Source organism: Neovison vison, chromosome 1 (assembly GCF_020171115.1).
Source record: "Neovison vison isolate M4711 chromosome 1, ASM_NN_V1, whole genome shotgun sequence".
NCBI lineage: Eukaryota > Metazoa > Chordata > Mammalia > Carnivora > Mustelidae > Neogale > Neogale vison.
The window spans coordinates 125,558,595-125,584,774 of record NC_058091.1 but is presented as its reverse complement, the minus strand read 5'-3'; the positions used below and the strand labels follow the sequence as shown (position 1 = coordinate 125,584,774).

The 26,180-nt window shown below is 37.9% G+C and overlaps 1 protein-coding gene and 1 pseudogene across 3 annotated transcripts in view; one reads left to right on the top strand and one right to left on the bottom strand.

Moving 5' to 3' along the window:
* GMDS (GDP-mannose 4,6-dehydratase) overlaps positions 1-26,180 on the top strand; it is a 633,896-nt gene that overhangs the window by 55,520 nt on the left and 552,196 nt on the right. The window lies entirely within an intron of this gene.
* LOC122912312 lies at positions 22,161-22,371 on the bottom strand (annotated as a pseudogene).

Below are 26,180 nucleotides of genomic sequence, written 5' to 3'. Positions count from 1 at the left end.
ATAAACGTAACTCCCCTCTAGCCCCCCAGTGGCCTCAAATAACTTCAGTACATAAGCATCAGCCTTTTATTAATTGGACAAGCCTTCAGAAATGAGGAAAAGTAATTCATGTTGGCAATTTGATTAACAGGCTTCCTATGAACACACATTCCTATAAAGTTAACAAGTATGAGCCATTCAAGACACACCAAGAAAAGTTCTTAGAAACCTTTCAAATGAAAATACAGTGGAATACTCATAGCAAAAGGGGGTGCACAGCCTCTATAATGTGTCTTTGCTGCTCGACTCATGCTTATTTTCTGCAGAACTTGTCAAGTGTAAAAAGGGTTTAGGACCATGCGCACAATCTGAGTGACCTTCTTTATTTCCTCCTCTGCTCCAACTGTTCTATCTACTATGGTCCAGAACCAAGGGCATAGTTCATCTTTATTAGAGTAAGAGGAATTTCACATTAGAAATCACACATGCTCTTGAGATAAACCATACCAAACTTGGCGCCATGTTCAATTCGATAGCTCCTTCTGGGCCTCCCTTTCTTTACCAGGATATAGGTCCCACGTCTAGTCTCTGAGCCTGTAGGCTATCACAACTGTTCCTGCCTTACCTGGTTTTCATCAGTTAACTCCATTCCCATGCATGCAGCCAGGCCCCTCCTTCCAGCCAAAGGGCATAGAGAGAATTAGGAGGTAGTCAAACATCTGTGTTGAAACCAGACATTCAAGCACACCAGTGTCAGAGAAATTTGTATTTGTCAAAGAGAGAGAAACTGAGATTATGGCATTAGTCTTAATATGTGTATGAAGTCCACATTTAAGTTACCCAGAGCCAGCTAGGTGCAACTCCCATTTTGCCATATTGTGATTATCTAGTATGCGTTATGTTAGTTAACAGTAATAATAGCTGACATAAATGGCACTGGAAAATACTCCATAATAGCTCTGAGTTAGTGCAATCAAATACTGCTATTTTTAAAAGGTTTTCCCCTTAAAATACTCTATAAGGCTTACTAGTTTAAAAAATTACACCTTTTTCATACTCAGAATACTTAATTATTTTATGTACTAGTCTAACTTTTGTTAAAGGTTTTATTTATTTGAGAGAGAGAGCACAAGTGGTCAGGAGGGGCAGAGGGAGAGAGAGAAAAGCAGACTCCCTACTAAGCAGGGAGCCTAACCCAGAGCTCGATCCCACGATCCCAAGATCCTCACCTGAGCTGGAGGGAGACTCTTAACTGACTGAGCCACCCAGGTGCCCCTGCACTCTTCTGACATTTTTCTAGTTACAACAATGAACATCTACACAAAAGGTTGACCTGAAAGTTAAAGAATACACAAAAAGAGCTTGGGCCCCATGCATAGACCACATGACGCTAAGGACGTCTCCTAGGGAATAACTTTTTTTTTTTTTTTTTTTTGGTTTTAGAAGCCTTCATCTATTCATTTGACAGAGAGAAGGGAGTGAGTGCACAAGCCGGGGGTGGGGCAGGTATACAGAGAGGGAGCCCTATGCGGGGCTGCCTGATGTGTGGGATGTGGAGCTCCATCCCAGGACCAGTATGATCCCTAGGATCATGACCTAAGCTAAAGGCAGATGCTGAACCAACTGAGACACTCAGGTGCCCCTCTCCTGAGGAATAGTTATGTGAAATCAGTACTGCTAAATTGTTACACCAAAATTAGGCTGAGTATTTGCAGTTAAAAATGAAGTTGTGACCAATTGAGATGATTTATGTTGTTTTTTTCAATAAACTGGGTTAAGCCATATAAAATTGATAATATTCAACCATTTTGACTTGTGAAAACAACAGTTTTGTATGGCTCAAGATAGAATTTAGTTTCAAGATTTCAGGTGGTTGCTCTAATGTTCACTCATTTAAGAAGTTACCCAGCTTTAATTCAGTATGCTGTGGTATGCCACGGCCAGGCCCGCCAATGGCCTGAGAACAAGCTAAACACATAGACCACAGAAGTATGTAACTATAGAACCTCATGGAATCTTTTTTTTTTTTTTTTAAGATTTTATTTATTTATTTGGCAGACAGAGATCACAAGTAGGCAGAGAGGAAGGCAGAGAGCAGGAAGCAGGCTCCCTGCTAAGCAGGGAGCCCGATGCAGGGCTCCATCCCAGGACCCCGGGATCACGACCTGAGCTGAAGGCAGAGGCTTTAACCCACTGAGCCTCATGGAATCTTAATAGGGCAGCAGACCTGTTGAGTCTTGAAGTGGTCCCTCCCCAGCTGAGAATATAACAAGCAATAGCCCGTGCCTCTGGGTTCCTCTAAATCTGGGGTTCTCACCCCAAAGTAGGCTGCATTGACATACAAACTCCAGGGGTGCCTTTGACAGGCTGTTCCTATTCCCACATTGATACACTTATATCTTTGTATGTATTCATGCCATTTTTTTCCTCAAGAGTTTTTGAAGTCTGTCATTGTGTTCGTACTCAAAGCTTTAAGAAAGATTGCTATGTTTTTATTTTTTTGATGAAGTCACCTACTCATTATTTTGAAATATCCGTCTTTATCCCTGGTAATATCCCTTGTTTTGAAGTCTGCTTTGTCTAATATTAATTAGTCACTCAGTTTTCTTATGGTTAGTGTTTGTATTGTGTATCTAAGAATGTTTATTGTTGAGATTAACACACACTGATAGCCTACTCTGTATATTTAGAGGTTATACTCCTGGAAATCCTAGTTATTTGGAAAATAGTTTTGTTTTTAGAAAAAACAACAACAACAACAACAACAACTTTCTGAGTCATTAAAATAAGTGTCGTATGTCCCAAGCACTTATTCAATGGCAAAGACACTTCTGAAGCGATTCCTTCCTGGGCTCCCTGCTCCCATCCTTGTTCTCTATAATCTGTATTCAGTGTAGTGATCAGTGATCCTTTAAGTCAAGTCATGTCATCCTCCCTTCAAAACCCTCCAGTGTCTTCTCCTCTTAATCAGAAAAAGCCAAAGGCCTTAGTGTGATCTGTTAAAGCCTTTTAGGTAAGAATTTCCTGCTACCTCTTTGACCTCATTTTCTGCCACTTTCCCTCTTCAGGCCTCAGCCACTCTGGCCTCCTTGCTGTTTTTTGCATACATCAAGCACACCCCCAGCTCAGGGCCTTTGCATTTGCTGTTCCCACTTCCTCGATCATTCTACCACAGATATCCATAGGGTTTGTTCTCTCCCTTTCTTAGCGTCATCTTCTCATGAAGACATTCCTAAATTCTATTTTAAGTATCAGCGCCCTCCTTCCTCACTCCTTTGCTTTATTTTTCTCTCTACTACTTTTCATTACATGGTATGCGCATTTGTTGATCGTCCATCTCTCTTGTTTAGATTGTAAACTTTCTAAGTTTAGACACTTTGATTGTATTTCCTGCTGGAATCCCTACTGTCTAAAATACTGACACACAGTAGGTGTGCAACAAGTATTTGCTTAATAAATTTGAATGTATTCTAGTGCTATTTATACCTGGAGTAAGGTTTCCCAATTACAACATTTATATAGAATTCAAGTGCATAATATTTCTAATCTGCAATGAGTTGGAGTAACATTTACTATATTGTTTGTGATTTTTTTTAACCTTTTATATTTTCAAAATACTTAATTCTCAGACTTTCCATCCCCCCCCCCTTTTTTTTTTCCTTCCACAAATATCTCCTGGGTCTGCTCTGTCCTATTTCTAGGTACTGCTGAAAAGTAGTTAATAGGCAGATAAGAGTCCCCTGTTAAAGGAGTTTATGCTTGAATGAAGCAGACTGAATTAAATGAAGATAATTTCCCCAAATGATAAATACCACCGGAACAATTTTAGGAACAGAAAGTAAATTGGGCTGTGGCTGAGATACTACCTTAGATTGTTATAAGAAGAGTTTTTGAAGAGGTTATCACAGGAGCTGAAAATGGAGAGAAGGAGCCAGCAGCCTGGAGGAGGTGTTAGGGTGGGGACAGTGATTAGGGCCGGTGGAAGGAGGGGGAGAGAGAAGGGAGTCTTGTGGAGACAGGAAGTAAGTAGGGGACGGATTGGGTTGGATTTTGTAGGCTATAGAGTCAAGTTTACATTATATTCCAGTTGAAATGGGAAGTTAGTGGAATGATTTACATTTTATGAAGATTTCTAGCTGCTGGTGAGTTGTCAGGCAGTTAACTAATTTTGGGTTCCCAGTGAGCTTTCAGTATAATGCTTAATTTTTATTTGCATTCATAAAACTAGATTTTTTAAAAAAGATTTTACTTATTTGAGGGAGAGAGAGATAGCAAGAGAGAGTGCGGGACAGTGAAAGAGAGAGGAGCAGGCTCTCCGCTGAGCAGGGAGTCTGACGAGGGGCTTGATCCCAGGACTCTGGGATCATGGCCTGAGCTGAAGGCAGATGCTTAACCGACTGAGCTATCCAGGTGCCCCTAGAGGTAGAATTTTTTTATAAAATGAGTTTTAGGAAAATCTCAATTCTTAAATACACAACACAATGTATTGTGGATATGAGAGTTAAAAACACAAACTAAATTAAATGTATACCATTAACTACCAGGTAAGAAACACAATATTGGATTATGAAGTTTTTTATATATTATAAGAAGTTGCATTTTCAAATTGCATTTCTGAATATTTAAAATAGTCAAGTTAACTTACAGATGAATAGATTGTTAGAAATAAGAGATCTAACTTTATGAAATAGGATACTATCTTCTCTCCCTAAAGCAGCAGTGGCAAACCTTTGCCTCACCTGAATTATCAGCTTTGTGAATGGCTCTTTTCTGCGTCTTCCCATTCTAACTAAGAATGGTCTTACGGATAGGTTAGAGGCCTCATATAGACTAGTATAATTCTACTGGTTTAGGAGCCATGATGTCTGCTGTTTGTATTTCAGACAACAAAAAGTACACAATGCTTAGTTTTTCTCAAACTTGATGAGAAGTTTGGTGTGGTATAGAAGTTATTCTGATGTGGTGAAAAGTTATAACAGTTCTAATCTTTGCTACTTTTACAAGGTCAATCATAATTTTCTGATTCTGTAAAATACCTTATATCAGTAAAATAAAATTTTTGTTATAGCTTCACTTGTTTTCATGCTCACTTCCCTCATTGTTTCCAATCCAGTGATTTCTGGGACCTGATTAACAATTGATATAACCTGGAACCTTCTGGTCATTGAAGAGTCCTAGCATGCTTTCACACAATAGAAGAGAAAAATAGACAGATGGAAATCTGTGCCACTGAAGGAGAAACAAAGTGTATTAGTTAATAGCAGGGCCCTCAAAGCCTCTTTTAGTATTTTGGACATATTTCATTTTCTAAGAACTGTTTTTTCCTGTTATTAAGCAAGGCAGTGATGAGACAACTGTTAACAAGAGAGCCCCCTTTTCAGGAAACACATAATCCCTTAGAAATTACATATATGTGTATGTGTATATTATATGTATATGTATATTATGTATACAGGTACTAATATATATACAGATGCAGATTTCTCATCATAATGAAGGAAATTAACCCTCTTGCTCTTCGTGCCAGTTCTGCATTCTTTGTTCCTTCTTTTATCAGCCAGTTTTAGTCTCAGCTTCCAGTGGTTGCTTAATTTAGTAAATTCCACACACATGCTATGGGGTGATGAGCCTGTGGGACAATGTGCATTATTTCCTTGGTTTAGATGGGGACAAGAATGATTGTGTAGCATCTCCCCAATGATAGATGATAGCTGGGATTTGAATCCAGGCCTTCTGACTCTAAAGCTCATGTCTTTCTATTGATACCCTTGTTGCTTCTTAATGATTTTTTTTTTTTAAGATTTTATTTATTTATTTGACAGAGACACAGTGAGAGAAGGAACACAAACAGGGGGAGTGGGAGAGGGAGAAGCAGCCTTCCTGCTGAGCGGGGAGCCCATTGTGGAGCTCAGATGCTTAACGATTGAACCATTCAGGCACCCCTTAATAATGATTTCTTGAAGAAATGAAAAACTGAAACAAATCTGCCGTTTGGTTCTGCAGATAGAGAAGAGACCAAGAGTAGGATTGTTTCTTTAAAGAGTATTTTTCCTTTGTCATTCCTGCTTTGTTGCAGACCTTACATCAAAGGTGCCATTGTTTTATGCACAGTGCTGTTTATTTCATAGTAGCACGTAGAATTAGGAAGTTTTGAAAATTAAAGTCATATTATCACGTTAGAGCATTTCAAGGAAATGAGATGCTTTGATTGGCACTGAGGAACGTGTCCCATGGCAAAGTCCTGAGCTTGTGTCTCACCTTTTGATGTACTTACAGCAGAGCCAAAGCTTCGCAAGTTGTGGTGCTCACCCATGAAGGCAAATGGTGCAGAGCCAGGGAGACCTTTTCATGGGAAACATGGTCATTTTTATAGACCTGGCCATTGACGTGGTCAGGTTTAGCAGCTTAACTCAAGACCACACAGGGAGCTGGAGAAATAGCTGGCAAAAGAGCATCTGCCTTGCTGTCAAATGGTCTTTTCCTGAAACTATCTACCTTCCTCAGGAAACTAGTCTTAATAGCAGCCTAGCCACCACCAAGAACCTGGGCTGGAAGATGAATAGAGCCATCCTTTGAGAGCTTCCTATCCATTCAGTGTTTCCACTGGGCAAGTTGTACAGCCTTGAATCACTGAGATGAGTCAGGAGCACAGAGCACTTTGACAAGAGGGTACAGCTGTGCCTAGTAAACTCCCAATAAAATCAGTAATGGAGAGTAATGGTTATAATGTATGTGTGAGTTTGCTAATAGCTGTTCTTTACTGCTGAGTTTTATTAGTTCTTCATTGAAGAGATCACTGAAACTTAGAGTGAGGAAGTTGCCTCTTCAAGGAAGGGTGTGGGACTGCTGCTGTACCCAGTTCACCTCACTGACTGATTAAAAGACTCAAATTGTTCCTGCCCGCCCCCCACTCTGATCCATTTAGAGTCAAGTTTTATGTAATTCTCATCTTTAGGATTGTCATGGTTATTGTATAATGTACTCTAGCTGCTAGGTTATTTTATTTTAAGATAAAGGGATACTTAGGCATACTCTGCTTTTATAAAATTTGAGCACCAGAAGAATCTCTTTGAAAATTCTTTTGGTTGACATAACTTGATGTCAAAGAGTCATAAAGACTGACATTCTGCAACTTTCCTCTTGTTGACAGAGTATACCTTGTTTAACTTTTTTCTCTTTTTTAAATGATGTTTCTGAGCACCTATTGCCACCTTGCTGACAGTTAAGACAGTGCCCTGTTAGAAGTTCAATTTGCTATGTTCTGAACTACCCAGACCTAGGAAAGAGGTAAATAAACCACAGGCAAGCCTGCTGTGTGATCTACAGTCACTTTGAATTTGTTTTGGATTCAACACTTAGTGTAGGCGTCAAACACTGTTGAAAAGACATAAAAACAATTATAGAGGCCCGCTATGGTAAATTTTCAGGTGTGGATTCCATGTGTAGCCTTGTGAATTTTTTTAAGTACCTCTGAGTGGAAGTGTGTCTTGTAACCTACACTGTTACTAAATTTTGGTAAGTGTAAATTCTTTTTGGTCTTGGCACCAAAAGTAAAACGCAATGTAGTATCCAATTAAAGATTGTGTCTGTAGCACGAGGTGTTTATCCATGCAGTGAGGGAAATAAACCACCAGGTGGCTCACGTAGATAGCATCTTCACTTAGTCCCTGATAATTACGCTTGTTTTGCAGTTGCCTTGCTCTTAAGAGACTGCATATAATAGAAACCTTGTGAGAGTTGATTTTTTTTCCACACAATCTTAGAATGCTGAAGCAGAAGTGTGCCTTTTTGAATTGTGCCACTGACTAGGATTTACAAGTTTTTGGACCCAATCTCTGTGTTTTGCTTAGATTTATAGAAAAGCTTGAACATTATTTCTTTTTGGTTCCCAAAGTGCTCCCAAATTGTCATCTTAGAATGGTATGGTAATTTGTTTATCTATTTATTTTTACATATACTTTCCAGAGTTGCAAATAAAATGAATAGATATATAATTTCACTTTTGAAATTTAAACTGTCAGCAGTTTATGTTGTCTTATTTTATGCTCCCATTCTTTAGAAAATGAAGAGACGCAATATCTAAAAAATCAACAAATAATTTTTGTGGACTTATTGCACAAAAAGAATTAAAGAAACCAATTTTACTACATGAGAAGTTGCTTTATTGACGAAAAGGATTTAAAATGCCAAAATATCTGCTTAATTTTAGAAGATATGTATAATAAAGTAAAATTAGCCCTTAGGATTCTGCTTTTTTTTTTTTTTAAGCAGTCCAAGACACAGCATCTTAATTTTGGTTCTTAATGACTTTTATAGATATTTAAAAAAATATTTTATCTATTTGACAGAGAGAGCACAAGCAGGCAGAGTGGCAGGCAGAGGGAGAGGGAGAAACAGGCTCCCCACAGAGCAGAGAGTCCCATGTGGGGCTTGATCCCAGAATTCTGGGATCATAACCTGAGCTGAAGGCAGACACTTGACCAACTGAGCCATCCAGGCACCCCTACTTTTTTTCAATCACAGATTTCCTGGAATTAGGTGTTTTGTTTTTGGTTTTTTTTCTTCTGATAAGTTTGAGGCATATTAGAAAATAAAACACTTTAAAGGTTTAATGTCCAGTTTCCTGTTTTATGTAGGTCTTTTACTTCAGAATTTTTGGGCAGTCATTAGGACTATCACTTTATTATAAAATAGGAAAAGGGAAAGGAAGGTGAATTTCAGATCAGGTTTTTTTTTTCTTTCTTCTTTATATTAATTCTAGTTACAACTTTTCTTTTTAAAGATTTTATTTGTTTATTTGTCAGAGAGCACAAGTACGGGGAGTGGCATGCAGAGGGAGAACCAGGCTCTCCGCTCAGCAAGGAGCCTGATGTAGGGCTTGACTCCAGGACCCTGAGATCATGAGCAGAGCTGAAGGCAGAGGCTTAACCCACTGAGCCACCCATTTGTCCCTCTGGTTACAACTTTTGATGGAGAAAAGATTAAATACGTTTTTAAAAACACGAAAATTGCTGTGATTTTATTTACTTTCGTTAACTCCATGTAATTATAATTACTTCAGAAAGGAAACCAAAATTTTTATTAATATTAATAAACATAATGTTTTCGTGTCCTGTTTAGTGAAGTGAAGGCTGATAATTCCAAAGATAGTTGAAGGAGTGAATGTGACTAACAGAATAGCATTTACTGAACATTGCTCTACTGTAACTGTTCAGAGGCAGTGTTACTGTGTCTGAAAGTCTTGATATATATTCTATTGACTATACTAATTTTCCCTTTTTATACACATTTAGCCATGTGGTCATCAAGAGTCAGGAATCTTAAACAGTGCATTTTTGTTAAGGTATTGATTTTTGTCAAAGCAATTGATGTGTTTTTTTTTTCCCCCTAAGATTTTATTTATTTGAGAGAAAGAGTGTGAACATGGGGCTGTGCTAGCACAAGTTGGGGGATGGGCAGGGGGAGAGAGAGACAAGCAGTCTCCCTGCTGAGTAGGGACTTGTGGGGCTGGATCCCAGGACCCTGAAATCATTACCTGAGCCAAAGGCAGATGCTAAAGCAACTGAGCCATTAGGCACCCCTGATGCAGTTTTTAAAAACCATCACTGTATGGGAACATTGTAGAGGAAGCCATTTGCATGCTTCCTCCTCCTCCATGATTAGGGAAATAAAACAACAAAAAAGTATTTGTGTGTGTGTTTGTGTGTGTTTGTGTATGTGTGTGTGTGTAGCACTTTTTAATCCTGCCTCTTATTTATGCTGGTGGTTTGATATTAAAATGGGACCTTTTTTGTCATAATAAAGACATTAGAGATGTAAAGCAAGTTGGTTGATAAGGAAGTAAAATTGGTAGAATATACTTAAATACATAATTTAGTGTCAAAATACTTTTAGATGTAGTATTTGTTTATTGGGTTTAATCAACTGTATAATCAACTGTATAATCAACTGTTTATTGGGTTAATCATGTGTATCCCATGAGTAACTGATCTTTAAGAATTGTGAAGCCTAGGGGCGCCTGGGTGGCTCAGTGGATTAAGCCGCTGCCTTCGGCTCAGGTTATGATCTCAGTGTCCTGGGATCGAGCCCCGCATCGGGCTCTTTGCTTGGCGGGAGCCTGCTTCTCTCTCTCTCTCTCCGCCTGCTTGTGATCTCTCTCTCTATCAAATAAATAAATAAAATCTTTTAAAAAGAATTGTGAAGCCTATTTCTCCTAACTTTATTTTTCATATTTCTTTATAAGGCTTTAAAAATTTTTTGCATTTTGAATAGTTTAATGCTATTTTCTCCTGCTTAAAAATTCTTTTTAGTTTTACTCTGTATGTTGCTTCAGAAATGACAATAAGTTTAAAAATTAAGCTTCAATAGAAAAGAACTTAAGTATAAAACACAAAATTGCCTTGATCTGTTGGTGCCTCTCCTCATATATACATAGTCCAAACTGCTGACAAAGCAGAGATTAAGTCAGGATTTCCTGAGACTTGGAAACTACCTAGCTTGACTTACATCATGTTGAATTGAGATAGACAGGTAATATTTATATGCCATTTTTAAAATGGCACTTTCACTAAGCTTCCACTATTTCAGAGATCTGTGTGGCCATTTCATGTGTATTTGATGCCTTTACAATCTTAAATTCATGGATAACATAACTATGCACATTTAAAAAGATCAATATAATGTTTTTACTACAACTAAAGAGAGAAATGAAAGCAGTATGTAAGGAGAATTCGTGTTTCTGTATATAAATATGCAGATGCCATTGCATTAGAAGATTTGTTGAAGTGCTCAGATGTGTGTACCTAACATAGAATCCTAGATGTGATGGCTATAAATCCAAAAAATGGCACCTGTGAATGGTAGTGGCAGCTCTTCTACCACTAGTGGCCATGATGTGGTATCCTCATTTTTTTTTTTATGTGTTCTTTTTTTTTTTCTATTTATTTATTTTCAGAAAAACATTATTCATTATTTTTTCACCATACCCAGTGCTCTATGCAATCCGTGCCCCCTATAATACCCACCACCTGGTACCCCAACCTCCCACCCCCCTGCCACTTCAAACCCCTCAGATTGTTTTTCAGAGTCCATAGTCTCTCATGGTTTACCTCCCCTTCCAATTTACCCAAATTCCCTACTCCTCCAATGTTTATAGCAGCAATGGCCACAGTCGCCAAACTATGGAAAGAACCAAGATGCCCTTCAACGGATGAATGGATAAGGAAGATGTGGTCCATACACACTATGGAGTATTATGCCTCCATCAGAAAGGATGAATACCCAACTTTTGTAGCAACATGGACGGGACTGGAAGAGATTATGCTGAGTGAAATAAGTCAAGCAGAGAGAGTCAATGATCATATGGTATCCTCACTTTTAAAAAAGTCCAATTTGGGTAAATTTGGAATAAAATAGTACTTTTCCTTAACACATACTCTGTAATACATACATTGTGCCCACATAAAAACCTAGTTAGGATCTATGCTCAGATAATTAGAAAACAGTTTTTTTTTTGTTTTGTTTTGTTTTTTTTTTAATGCACAGGACTTCTGAAAATTATGAGGGACACAGCACAATCTTTGGCTGTGCAAGACTATTCCAGGCATTGCAGTACCACTAGCGCGCCTTGTCTCCATCCCCTAAGCCAGTAGCACTGATTTCCAGTCCCCCTCTTTCCTTTTTTTTTCTTGAAGGCAAGTTTTATTTGGGGAGAGTTTCTCATTGTTAAGGCCTTAAACATGTTTTCATTTTCAATAACAGTTCTAGAGACCTACTAGTTTCAGAGATCACAAGGTTTAAAAGTGTACTTCAAAATTAATAACAAAACCCAACCCATACCAAAAGGAAAGAGCTTTTAGCTTGGTCTGGAATAGACAGCCACTGATTTCAGTCCTTTAGGGCTATGGGAATGTGGGCTGTGAGAGCTAGTGGTAAAGCCCTAGCAAATCATGTTCATTCAAAAACACTGTTAAGAATCTTCTTTGTCAGGCAATGATACATGCTGGAGAGCCCAGGGTTTTCTTTCCTGAGAGAGCTCAGTCTTGTGTGTGAGAAAATACATATATATGTCATGTAAAGGAAAGTGAGGTAATTTGATCACAGGTGGGATCCAGAAAAAAATCATGAATGGAGCTTTTCAAAGATAAGCTGTTTTCCTGCTACTTTAATTCTCTCCTGTGTTGTGTTAGGTCCTTAGGATTATGGCCAAAAGGACACTGCCATTAAGAAGCACTGGGTGGGGATTCTAGTTGAACCCCTTAAAAGAAGTGAGGCCTTGAACAGAAACTTAACTCATCCAAGTGTGGCTTTCTCCTCAGTAGAATGGGGATAATGAGATTACCTAAATAATGAGACAACTATAAAGATTAAATAAGAAATGTGTGAAGATAGCACAGGTATGGATAATGAGTGTATAAAAAAAGTTGTCTCTTACTATACTTTTTAAAAAGATTTTATTTATATATTTGAAAGAGAGAGAGTGCAGGTGCGGGGAGGAGCAGAGGGAGAGAGACAAGCATGCACCCTCCATGCTGAGTGCAGAGCCAGCCATGGGGCTGTATCTAACAACCCTGAGATCATGACCTGAGCCGAAATCAAGAGTCACATGCTTAACCAACTGAGCCACCCAGGAACCCCTTTTACAGTTTTTTTGTTGTTGTTGTTTGTTTGTTTGTTTGGTTTGGTTTTTAACAAAAGGGAGAAAACAAATAATAAATTGGGTTAGGGTTATTCTATTACTAAACTATGCTCTTTTATTACAAATATTACAAAAAATTCCCACGGTTGGTAATATGAGATTGTCATTCCATACTTGATCTTTTTTCCCCTTCCCTAATTTTTTTTTTTTTAAGATTTTATTTATTTATTTGACAGACAGAGATCACAAGTAGGCAGAGAGGCAGGCAGAGAGAGAGAGAGAGGAGGAAGCAGGCTCCCCGCCGAGCAGGGAGCCCGATGCGGGACTCGATCCCAGGACCCCGAGATCATGACCTGAGCTGAAGGCAGCGGCTTAACCCACTGAGCCACCCAGGCGCCCCCCTAATTTTTTTTTAAGAAATAAAATATAACAAAACATTTTCTACTTTTGGTAAAAGTGACAGGTTTAATATTTTCAGTTGGCTGAGTTGCCTTCTTGAGCTTAGTGACTTCCTCACTTCTGTCATGAACCTGAGGAGAAAAAGAGATAGGAGTATTGAGAGGAATCAGAGTGAGAAAGAAATCTGTTGAAATATGAAGGAAAGTTATTGAAATCTATGAAAGATTTACGTTTGATTATGCAAGTTATCCTTTCGTTCATCATTTTAAGAGAGAACTGCTTGCTGTATGTGTCATTAATCTAGTGGTCATGGAATCATTAGTTATCTTGGTCACAGAAAGTTTGAGCAGAATTGATCTTTGTGTTGTAGTGGTTGGTACTTGTAGACCTAAACCATCAGTTATGTAGTAGAATATCAAAGCCATTCCCCATAACCAGTGGGATACAGACTGAGAAATAATTATTTTCAGATGTGAAAGTATGTTTCCAATCTCCAGGGAGGTGTACTAGTTTCACATTCTGCAAATGCCATCCAAGTGAGTATGTTCTGGAAGTATATTCAGAACTATAAAGCAGGAGATTATGAACTGCAGAGTGAGCAGAGTCATGTAGAGCAATGGCTCCATTCTTGGCTTCTGAACACTGTATATTCCTGGGCCCCATGGAGATCTGTTCGGTCAGGATTTTTTAAAGTGGGGCCTGAGGTCTTTTTTTTGAATAGGCTCCCTAGTTGATTCCGACAAGTCATATAGATTTGGGAATCATCCTTATGGATTGGAAAATTAACCCTCCTATGATTAAATCAGCCTGCGTTTCTTGTTGTCCATTTGATATCTCTACCTGGATATTCTCCCTAATTCGCAAAATTGACACAGGCTAAAGAAACATTTATACTCCTGACCTCCACACCCCTCCTTCCTCCATTCACTTCAACTTCTAGTTGTTATTAGCTTGATTTGTCTCCCATTATCCAGGCTCAAAATACCGGTTCCCTTTGAATGGTTTTCTACTTTTTTCCCCCCTCATACCACTTTATCACCATGTGCTTTTTTAATTTTTCTGATCTATCTTTGTCCCTTCTCATTACCACTTTCCATGTCTGTGTTTTCATTAACTCTTATCTGGGATTTTGCAGTTTCTGATTGTGATGGGTTCAGTCTTCCCTACAAGTTTATATAAATATGAGGTCCATTTTCTTCTGTACTGATACTGTGAATTAACTTTAGAATTAAGGCTTTAAACCAGCTTTCTAGCCTTTCCAGAGGTTATCACAATTTTATCTCTTACGTGTATCACAGGCTTGGCCATAATTGATGATTGACTTTTTTTTTTTTTTTTTTTATCCTGCCTCACCTTTCTCATGTATCCACATTATTTCTTCTGGGAATGGCATCCTCCTGTGTGGGGTCTTGCTGTGTTGCTTTCCTGCTGTTCCTCATGACCCAGCTCAAGTGTCGGGTACTTGAGGAAGGATTCCTGGTCCCTCCTTTACCAGAGATACCTTCAGCTGCCTCTGAATCCTCCGCGGCATGTTACAGTTCATTGATTATTGGCTTATCCTTATTATTGGACATTAAGCTCCCTGAGAACTGAGGTTTACTTATCTTGATAACCCTGCAGCATTTAGTAAAGAACCTCAGTCATTGTAGATGAGACAATAACTATTTTCAAATTCTTTAGAATTGAAGTTACCTGGAAAATATCTCATTGCTGCAAAGAATAAGAATTAAAACCTCTTACTATCTTTTCCTAACTCAGTAATGAACCCAATCTGTACCCAAATAGAGCATTTTATTTTGGAACTCAAGGGGGACATTGGTTATGTGACCATTATAGAATAGTTGTAGACATTTCAGTGAGGCAGCTGGAAAGAGTAAAAGAAAGTTCTTGATTCTGTTTTTGTAGGTTGCTTTAAATTACCTTTGGATTTGGAAGTATTAAATATGGAAAAACTAAAATTACACTAGTTGACCATTGATGAATTTAGCTAAATTGGACTTTATGTCAAAGAGAATTCTGAGCATTTAGGGAAGATAATAAAATCCATATTCTAGTTGTGTGCAGTGTAGGAGCCCTTGTGCACCCTAATTACCCCCTTAATTTAAGTCCTCCCTCCTCTGTGGAAGTGGGTATGTTTCCTCCAAGAATGTGGCCAGCTGTCAGCCTGAAAAGAAACCAGGTTGAGTGTATAGGTGGCTAATTTGTCAGTGATTGACGGTCTGGACTAAGAGGTGCTGATTGTGTCTATACTAAGCTGGAAGCTCTGCAAGGAGCCTGCTCTGCTTTCCTGGGCAAGTTACTTGTCAGTGTTATTTTCTAGTGGCAAGAGTTGAATTTGCTGATTCTGAAATGAGAGTGCTGGTTTAAATCTATAATTTTCTGCTCTTTAGTAATTGACAATATTGAAAACATTTTTAAGTGACAACCCCTTTGAATAAAGGAATTTCAGCTTGAAAACTACTACTTGTTCTCTCCTAGTATGGATGCCATTTTCTATTATCTACTATAATGAAAGAAAGATAGATAAAAGTGACAGCCCAGGATTCAAATCTTTACTGTTTTACTTGCTTGACATGTTATTTTAGGCAAAAGCTTCTTAACTTCATTTTAAACCTTAATGTTCTCTTCTGAAAAATGGAAATAGTGATGGTGCTATTCTCCTAGGCTTGTGGGTAGATTACATGAAATGATGGACCGCAAGCAGTTAGCACTGTATCTCTCATGATATGAGTATTTTCATCGTGGAAGACTATGAGGCATTTTTGTGCTCCTTCCATTTTGTATTTTGTCTAAGAGCTTGTTACCTCTCCAACGAGTAGCTTAGGTCTACTTGGATGTAAGTCAATCTTGTGGTTGTGACTAATGGGGCCACAGGTAAATCAAATCCAGAAAAGTGCAAATGCTTGTTAGGTGGTGAATAAAAGAATGAAACTTGTTTCCCAGCATGTTATAGGTCTTGCTGGTCTCTGTGACTTTGTCCCAGACCAATAGGGTGAGAGCTGAAGCAGAATCTGAAGGTCCGTATACTGGTCTGTCCTTGGCCTGTGTCAGGAGTGCTTTACCAACTGGAGGCACCTGCTCTCCTGCACCAGGGCAGAAACGATCAGCTGAATCCAATGTACCTGTTCCTTTTGTGAACTTGACTTGTGAATGAAGAACATCTCAGGTCTTAAATGATGCCATTACAAAATCAATAAAGCAGACATGATATGTAGGAAGATATAAAGTGTGATTACCTAAAGAGCAAGAATACTTCAGGATATTTTAATGATCTGGCAATGTTTTTAAAGCATTTTTTTTTAACATAGAGTATTACTAATGGTTAATAGTATACTTCACTTTTAGTTGAAAGTACCAAATTTATCACATATATAACATTATATATAAAAATTATACACAGGCACATACATTTCTTTGTGAAATGTGGAAGATACTTAAGTAAAGACTTTTTTAGGTGCCCGTTTGCTTTAGAACACCAGCAACTAGTGAATATTAGTACATAGCCACTAGTGATTGAAGTACTACACCTTGATTAGTCAGATCTTGATAAGTGAATGTATGTAGGCGGTTGTGAGGCTTCTAGTCCTTGCTTGATGGAATGGATTTTTTTTTCTTTAAATTAGTGAGCAAAATTAAACAATGGTCTTTACTGTGTAGACTGGTCTTAGAGTAAATGCTTGAAGGCAGCTAGAGGGGACACCAAATATAGAGCAGAAGTTTTTCTAGAATGTTTATTATAGGAAGGCTAACTAGCACATTCTTTCTGTAGAAGTAACTGTTGGGGTTTGTTATAGATCCCCTCCATCCAGTTTCTTCTAGATCTTCAGATGCTTTAATGGAAATCTTTAAATACTGTCCCTGGCTTTATTTTGGAAATCAACTGAGTAGGTAGACCTATTCCAGGATCCATTAATTGGCACTTTTGGTATTTTTAGGGATGGGCTCAGTCTGACATTGCAGTAACATAAATAAGTGATTTTTGAATTGCTGTGCAAATAACATTCTAATAACATGGTAAATGAAAACATTACAATGGTACCCTAAATTTTAAGAATGAACACCTTTCATTTTCCTATATTCTTTTAAAATTTTGTCCCTAGGCACTTGGTTTTCATGATGAAGTACATTGATTCTCAGTGCTAATCTTGCTGTGTTAGAACCACACTGGCAGCTTCCATAATGGTAGCTTTGGTGATTTGAAGCCTAGGCAAGTTTGAGAATTATTTGTAAGGATATAACATTGCATTTAATAGAATAAAGTTTTAACAAATGTACAGTAATTATTTTTTGATAGAGATTTACTAAATATATCTAGTTCTCAGTTTTCTCATTTGAAAAGTGGGAATAATAACAATATAGAGAGTTTTGGGGAGACAGTAGGTTGGTTGAATAGGAGTGGCAAGAATGCGAGCGTATGTGGTATACTCCATGCTTCAGGATCTGCTCATTATGTAGATGTTGGCCAATGTGTTTTGATTGTACTTTATTTTTAATCACAAGCCAATGAAGTCCAAGGAAATTGAGTTATATATTTAATAGGAATAACATCATCAAGGCCCCAATTCTCTAAAAATGACCCTAGCGTGGCAGCTGGAATTTTCTGCTGAGGCACTGATTATTTCTTGGGGGAAATACTAAATATCATTACTACTGATCTGGGAAGTGGGTGAAGAAACTTGTGTATAGTGTGGAAGAACATTAGCAGGAGAGACAGTACAAATCTTTATAGTTAAGTTGTGGAAATGCCTAAAGTGACTATTAGAGTATCATTATTGTCTCCGGACACTGGTTGAAGATGTAGTTTAATTCTTCTACATTGATGGGTCCTAAAGATGTTATCTGAATGGACACTTATTTGGAAGTAATGTGAAGAATATACAATTAAAAGTGTAATATTTTCAGGAACAGTGGATACATACGAACTTGCACACTTCACTGCTTAGCTGAGTGTTGAGCATTTTTCGGAACCCAGGAAAAACCTTAGAGGCAGGCCTGAGTTCAGATTAGGTTATTGCCTTGTGGCCTTGACCAATAACCCCACAGAAGGTGAAGTCTGAGAAAGCAGGGATCTTGTCTCTTTATTTCATTGCTGCAGATCCGGTGCTGAGAATAGTAGCCAGTACAGACACTCAAGTAAATGGTTCTAGAGTGTGCTAAGTGCTGTGCAAAGGAAAGCATGGACATGCTGAAGCAGTATCATAGCCTAATCTGCTCACGGTTATGCCAGTTCACAATGGGATAAGCACAGAAAGAGAGTGACTCATAGTAATGTGATAGAGAAAATTTTTGACCATTGACACTATTAATAATTAAAATTTTAAACTTCCGTTTTGTATGATTTTTTAAAATTCCATTTTAAAAAGAAAATAATTTTTACTGTATTTGACAAAAGAATAGTTACATGGTAGGGGTGCCTGGGTGTCTCAGTCAGTTAAGCTGACTGCTGTCAGCTGCCTTTGGTTTGGGTCATGATCCCAGGGCCCTGGGATTGAGTTCCACAGTGGGTTCTCCGCTCCTCTGCGCCTTGGGAAATCTGCTTCTCCCTCTCCCTTTGCCTGCTGCTCCCCCTGCTTGTGCTTTCTCTCTATCTCAAATAAATAAAATCTTTGAAAAAAAAAAAAGGAATATTTACATGATAAATCAGAAATTTAAAAAACAAAACCAAAACCAAAAACCTCCTTTCCTCACACTTAGTTTGAGAAGAACTGCGCTGGAGACTTAACAAGGTGGTTTAGATCAGGGATGGCTTCTTTGAAAATGAGATTTGTGTTGAATTCTAAAGATATTGGAGAATATCCTTATAGACAGAACAAATAGAAATGCAAAGGCCTCAAGGTGCAACAAGCCCAGGAACATAATGAGTTAAAGTGATGAGAGGGTAGTTAAGAGGTGGGCAAGTGTCAGATCCTCTCAGGGCTTCTTGACGTTGATATTAAAGTTGGGTTTTATTCTGAGTGCCAATTGTTGGATGGTTTTTGTCAAGAAAGGTTGTGAACTCACTTATGGTTCTTTATCACTTTGCAACATGGATTATGGTGGTCAAGCATGGAAAAGAATGTACCAATTAGAAGTCCAGTATAGTAGTCTAGGCAAGACGAACTCATGGGTTGGGTAGGAGTACTGGCAGGGGGGATGGAGAAAAGTAGACTAGTCTGTGTGATATTTTGAAGTTGAACTGATAGGATTTGTTGATGGATTAGATTTGGCGAGTGAAAAGAAGAGGAGGAGTCAAGGATGAATCCAGTGTTTTTCTTGATCATTTGGATGAATAGAGAGATTCCACTTATTGAATGGAAACACTCTTTTGAAGATAAGTGTGGGTGGGAATTAAGGATTGAGAAGTGATAATTGTACTCCTTTTTGATATGTACCTTTTTTATGAGTCCTTTTAAGAGTGGGATATCAGGGTGCCTGTGTGGCTCAGTTGGTTAATCATCTGCCTTTGGCTCAGGTCATGATCTCAGGGTCTTGGGCTTCTTGCTCAGTGGGGAGTGTGCATCTTCCCTCTGCCCTCCCACCCACTGCTCCTGCGTGCGTGCTCTCTGTTTCTCTCTTACACAAAAATAAATAAAAAAAAATTTTTTTAAAAAATGAAATTTCATAGATCTGTCTTATGTAGTATTGTTATACATGTCTTGGAGAGGAAATACCTAATGAAGTTTTCTTGTTGGAGTCTCTATTGATTCTTATTATGGTCTAAAAACATTGGAGAAAGAAATCTTTTTGTTTGTCAAATATTTTGGAAATCTCAGAAAAATTCTTAGGAATTACTGAGAGGATTTGTCCACACTGTCTTTTATTTATTCCAAAGTGGCTTCCTGCCCTGTATTTTTTTAATTGGCATTTGTTTATGTTTATAAGGAACAAATTACTCAGGTAGTGAAGTCTAGACAGTGTGAACAGTCATATAGCTTTATCACACAGTTGTCTTTTTTTAAGGCAATGAGAAAAAAGTGAAAAAATTCAACTTTCACATTAGCTTTTGAGTCCTGAACTTTATTTGCCAAGCCATGTTTGTGTTTGCTAATACCTTTTTTTCTTTGAAAATTTAAATGATAAAAAGATCAAGATTTATTACCAAATTTGGGGTTACTGTACTGGACCTAGCCTCTGGCCAGGAGAACAACTGAGAAAAGATTAGTTCTGCTGTATACCATTCTCTGCAGCATTAGAGTCTCTCCAGAAAGATCCAGGTGTTTTTTATTTGGTCTGGGCACTGTAAGGTGAGATTCTGACATTATTCTTCTTTTATTTCCCGGAGAGAGTTCCTTTGATATTTTGAAATAGGCCTTGACGTTGCCCAACCTCTGGCATCTCTGCCTCTGCTGGTTGCCAGTTTTGCCAATTCTTTGGCTTGCGTTGATTCAATCCTGCACCTCTCAGCAGTCCTGAAGTGCCCTGGTTGCTGTCATTCAGACCACAGAATGAGAGCTATTGCTTAATCTACCTGCATTTAACCCATATTTCATGATTGGGCCTTGTCAAGAAACCGCCACTGTTGTATCGCATCTTTCAGTATGATCAGATGGGTGTATCACCTTAAACTCCATTTCTGTTTTTAAAGTAAGAATTTAATTTATTTACTTTGGCATTTAATCAATTTCAAAATAGAGAGCCTTGAAATAAGGAAAGAAATATATATGTCTTTTTTTTTTTTTTTTGCATAACCATTTTGTACTCTCTGTGGACCTTGATATTACAATTTCTTGAAATCAAGATTTAAAGATCCTTTAAATTTCTTGTGAATACCAACTGCCTCTTTTTACAAATGAGTTATCTTGGATTTTAAGTTCGAGTTGTTCAGTTTTCTGTGTGTACTATAGTGGTTTGCATTTCTTATCTCTGGGATTAGATTCTTCTATATGTAATCATGGTATAGATTATCTTTAACAAAGATTATATTTCCAAGGATATGTTTTGCCACAGAACATCATTGTCTGTCAGGGTGGGGGGTAGTCAGGGCATATGAATGTTCAGACATTGGAAAGGGGAATTATAGGAAAATTCTATTAAATCTTGACTTACAGAGCCAGCTGTGCTTTTGTCCCAGTCATTGTCCAGAGTTATTCCTCATAGCCATACTCCAAACCCATTTCCTGATCCCTTTTAGCAAAATATCTTTTTCCTAGTTCATTGAGATCAAGCCCATTTTTAAGCAAATCACACTTTATCCCTTTAAAATCTTACTGTAGTTTCATGGTCCCTCTCCTCTGGTCTTGGAAGAGGAAGACATGCCTCTTCTTTACCAAGCCTGGCCCTACTAGCTATCTTATTTCTATCAAATACTGTTCTTTCTGAGTCTGGCTCCACTTATTTTGTGCTCTTTCCTGTTGCTGTATTCCCCAGCTGCCTACAAGCTTTCTGAAATTGTCCATCTTCTAAAATAAAATCTCTTCTTTTGACCTCCTACCTGCTTATGTTGCTTTTCTGCTCCTCTGCTTACCTTGAGAGCCATACCTTTTTAAGATATCCCCTTTGTGGTTCACCTTTCACCTGGCCATCCCTTACTCCTGAACCCTGGAGTACTATAGCCTGTGCACAGAGCTGCATGGAGCCCTAGTGCTGGGTGCTACCAGTTCTGGGAAAGGGACTTTGGCAACTGCTTCCAGGCCATCTCCCACTCTACTTCCTAGGTTGGAGGAGGTGGACTTCTGAGGAGGGAGGGTATGAGAATCAGGATTTTCTTAGGAAATCTCTTCCACCTATCTTGCCTTCTTGGTACTCTTAATGTCCCCTCTCCTCATCCTAAACCAGGCAGATCAGGATTGTCTCTGTACCTAGCCCTAAGGTAAGTCATTATATGGTTTCTGTGAATGTTCCCCTATTTCCTCCCTGGTCTATTTTTTATTATGCCATACCTTCATTTCCTCTAAACTAAGTCATTCTACCTGACAGTCTGTTAGGAACTTCATGGTTTAATATTTGCCCCGCTTCATGAAGTCTTGTACCCATTTCACAGATGAAGTATAGAAAAGTGAGATGACTTAACTGAAATCACACAGCTAGTACAAGCCCAAACTTCCGACTTCTAAGTATGTTGTTCACCATTGTTGCATTACCTTATTGTAGCTTTATAGTGTTTAAAATTCTTTTTTTATTTTTTAATTTTTAAAATTTTAATACAGTTCAAGTGAGTGTGCCAGGTTCATTTCAGCTCCTTCAATGCCAAACCTGGGGTCAGGGACTGCTTTCAGTGTCTCTGCCTTCTCTTTGTCTGTGAAGACCAAGCTATAAAAGGTATCTGCTGCATCAAACTTACTTCAGATATCCTTCTTTTTCTTGATCTTGATGGATTTGGCATCCTTTCACCTGGCTGTGAGAAGGAAGTCCTTGATTTTGTCAATTTTGCAAGGCATGGCTGACTATGAGGGGCACTGGGAGCATGTGGCCGGAAGAAGGGAGGATGGAAAACCTAAATTTTAGCTAAAACCTAAAATTCTTTTGATATGAGATAAAATTACAAACAGGAAGTTTGGATAATATGCTTAGGAAAACTGTCAATATGTAATTTGTGAACAAATATAGTGAATCAGAATCTTCTGTTTTAATAATTTCTTGCTAATTAGCAAAAGTAAAATTTTATCCTGGGTGGCTGATATGGGGTGGTAGTAGCGGGGGAGGCCTGTGACACAGGATTCAAAAGTTGCTAATGGCACATTTTGCCTGGAGTCCTATCTATTGTCTTCAGCTGCTTAAGGACAGGTGGAAACATCTTTGCTGCAAGGCACTTTTGTATGATCGTTATGTAATCATTATGTACACAGGCAGCTTGGTGGGAATATGGCTGTTGCTTCTGTTTCCTCATCTGTAAAATGGGGTAGAGATGGGACTGCCCTGTTTGATGGAGAGAATAGTTCTACAAACTTTACAGTGTTGTTCATATGGACTTGTGAGGTAGTAAATATAAAGTGCTTAGGACACATTTTAAAGTCTCTTTAAGTTTTAGATGGCTCTATAAGTTTTAGATAATACTTTATCTTAGTCCTTAGAGTGTGTCCTTAAAATGTGTCTGAAGCACTTTATACTAAACAAACTGACAAACTGAGGGTTTTAGAAGGGAGGAGGATGGGGAGATGGGTGAGCCTGGTGATGGGTATTAAGGAGGGCATGGATTACATGGAGCACTGGGTGTTATACACAAACAACGAATCATGGAACACTACATCAAAAACTAATGATGTACTGTATAGTGACTAACATAATACAATAAAAAAATGAAAAAAATTAATCATTACTATTATTGTCAATAGAGACTGTTATTGGATATTTTATTTATGGCCTTTTGAGGGCAGAGTGCCTATGTGTGTTAAAAAAACAAAACAAAACAAAATTCATTTCTCAGGAGCATCTATTTCATTTCTCAGGAGATCTATTCCTCCAGGATTGGGTAATTACTGCGTGAGTATGATAAGGTTGCTTAGAGTGGGCAGTTCATTTAGGGAAAAAATGCAGCTGGTTTCTCCAGGTTTTCATGGAGCTGTTGTGTGGTAATGTTGCCCTCTGTTTTCTTCTGTCCATGCTGATTCCTTCAAGAATATTTGCAGAAGAATGGATCTGATGTCTCTTGTTTAAAATTCTTAATATGGAAACCTATCTTCTTCCTGAAGGCCAAGGTGGCGCATCTCTATGGCAAAGAATTTTCTCTTTGTGAACACAGTGCTTTGGTTTAGTTCTCCCAAGTTCAGAAACCATGTTTTTGTTATTCTTAAGCTGTTTAAATTTGCTGGGCCTTTCTAAAGGTTAATAATATTTTAGTCATCCTAAATGTACTACACTAATACTATTTAAGATGTGATGTTCTCTTTTTGAGTTCATGTTCTTTAAATTAACATATGTTAATAAGCAAAACATCTTTTTTTAAGAAGCAAAAATGCAGTTATTTTTCAGGTTCCTAAATCTGGCCAACCATGGGAATGCTTGGGGGAGGTCTTTGAAATGATTGTATTGTGTTGTGTTTCACATTACTAGACCCCAGGTGCCTGTGATAATGAATCAAATGCCCTGGTGTGGTATAGTTGAATGATGAGAAACGTCTCTGTTTACAAAAAAGGACTTTTATGAGGTGGATAGTATATTTGTTCATAGTTTTTGAGATTTGAGAACTCTGAGCCTTCATATGTAAACACAGAAACTTGTACACAGAAGATGCTCAGTAAGTACTTTTTGAATAAATGAGTATCCAAGGTCACATGACTAATTAGTATTAGCTGGGAGCCTATAATTTGTCTATAACCTGATACTAGGCCTCAAGTTCTATTTAATAATTATAATTTATTGAACTCTGAGGTTGGAATCCTAACTTGTACCTTTGCTAGTTATATGGTCTTTGGTCCTTATGGAACTCAGTTGGCTCTTAGGTAAATCAGTGATGCCAACCTGTCCTATTTGGTGTTTAGATTGACAGGAAGTATTACCTAGTTCACACCATCAGGTACCTAAGGAATGGTAGCTATTCCTAAAACTAAGCTAATGCCTAATACTCAGCAGATGTGGAAACTGTCCATTTTATAATCGAATACAGGGGTTGTTCCCCTACTGCTACTGTAGTAGTTCACAAACCTAGATATTTTCCTTTATTCTTGATTATTAGAACTGTTAGCAACCACCAACCTTTATAGGCAATCAAGTCAGTTCATTTTCCCAATGTAACTGATATAAAATAGAACTTCTTGCTTGCACTACTTGTCAGTGTAGATGCAGTTTATGTTAGAATAAAAGTACTTATACTAAGAAAAATTGGATGCACATTGAACTTTTTTTCTGTGTCCTCAGTGTCTACTTTTTGAACCCTTCTAAACTTGTGACTTTCCCTGCCTTCCTGCTCTCTTTACCTCTGTGCCCTATAAAAACATGGAAGCATCTGGTATTAGTTATATTTTATCAACCCATCAGCTGGGTGCAGGTGACCTAAAACTGGTGAATTTTGAAGTGTGTTATCTTAAACTATGGACTTTAATTTTTTACTGTAAATGAAAAATTTCCATTCCCTTCCCCCACCCACTTTTTGGGGGAAGAAACTGTAGGTATCAGTAAGTGAACAGGAAGATTTTTGGTTGATTGTCTACTATTGAAAGGCTTTAAGGTTATACATGTTCTTTGGAGTGTATCTGATTTTATTTCCTAAATGTTTATAAATGTTATAAGTTTATAGTCCTGTTATTTTTAAACTTAATCTGTAATGGCAGATTTTTGTTGTTGTTGTTCTATGTATTACTTAGTATAGTATTTCAAAATTTCTAATATTTTTTATTGTTTAAAATTTTATTGCTTTGGAAACCGAGACTATAGCTTTGTGTCATTTTTACTTAAGAACTTTCTGAGGTTTTCTTTGTGTCCTGATGCATCATAATTTTTAATAAAAGTTCCACTGATGCTTAAATGGAAGGTGTATTTTTTATAGGTGAGTTAAAGTCTGATACAAATCCATTAGCTTTATCAGTTATGTTATTCTAATCCTCTGTACTTTGTCATTTTTTCCTACAGAATACATTAGGTTGAGAGGTGTATGCTCTTTTAATGGTGTTAGATTTTGTAGGTTCAACTTCCCTTGCACTTGTAATAACTTTTGCTTTTTACTCTTTTCGTTCTTTTTATTTTTTCAATGCAATGATATTTTATGCATAGAAATTCATAACTGATCTTTTTTTTAATTAAAGATTTTTATTTATTTATTTGACAGATGGAGATCACAAGTAGGCAGAGAAGCAGGCAGAGAGAGAGAGGAGGAAGCAGGCTCCCTGCTGAGCAGAGAGCCCGATGTGGGGCTCTATCCCAGGACTCTGGGATCATGACCTGAGCCGAAGGCAGAGGCTTTAATCCACTGAGCCACCCAGGTGCCCCTCATGACTGATCTTAATCACTGTTCTGCTCAGTGCTTTTGCCTTGAATCTACTTTGTCTTATGTTAATAATTCCATTCCCTGCTTCTTCTATTTATTTTTATTTATTAATTTTTTTTCTTATGTAATCTCTGGACCCAATGTGGGGCCAGAACTCATGACCCTGAGATCAAGAGTCGCATGCTCTACTGACTGTGCCAGCCAGGCACCCTCTTTCTTTTATTTTTATCTGCTTGAAGTATACCTGATCTGGTTATATTGACAGGTGGTACTATTTTTTTTCCCCTTATTTTTTTCCCCTAATCTGAGAGATTTTATCTTTAGTAG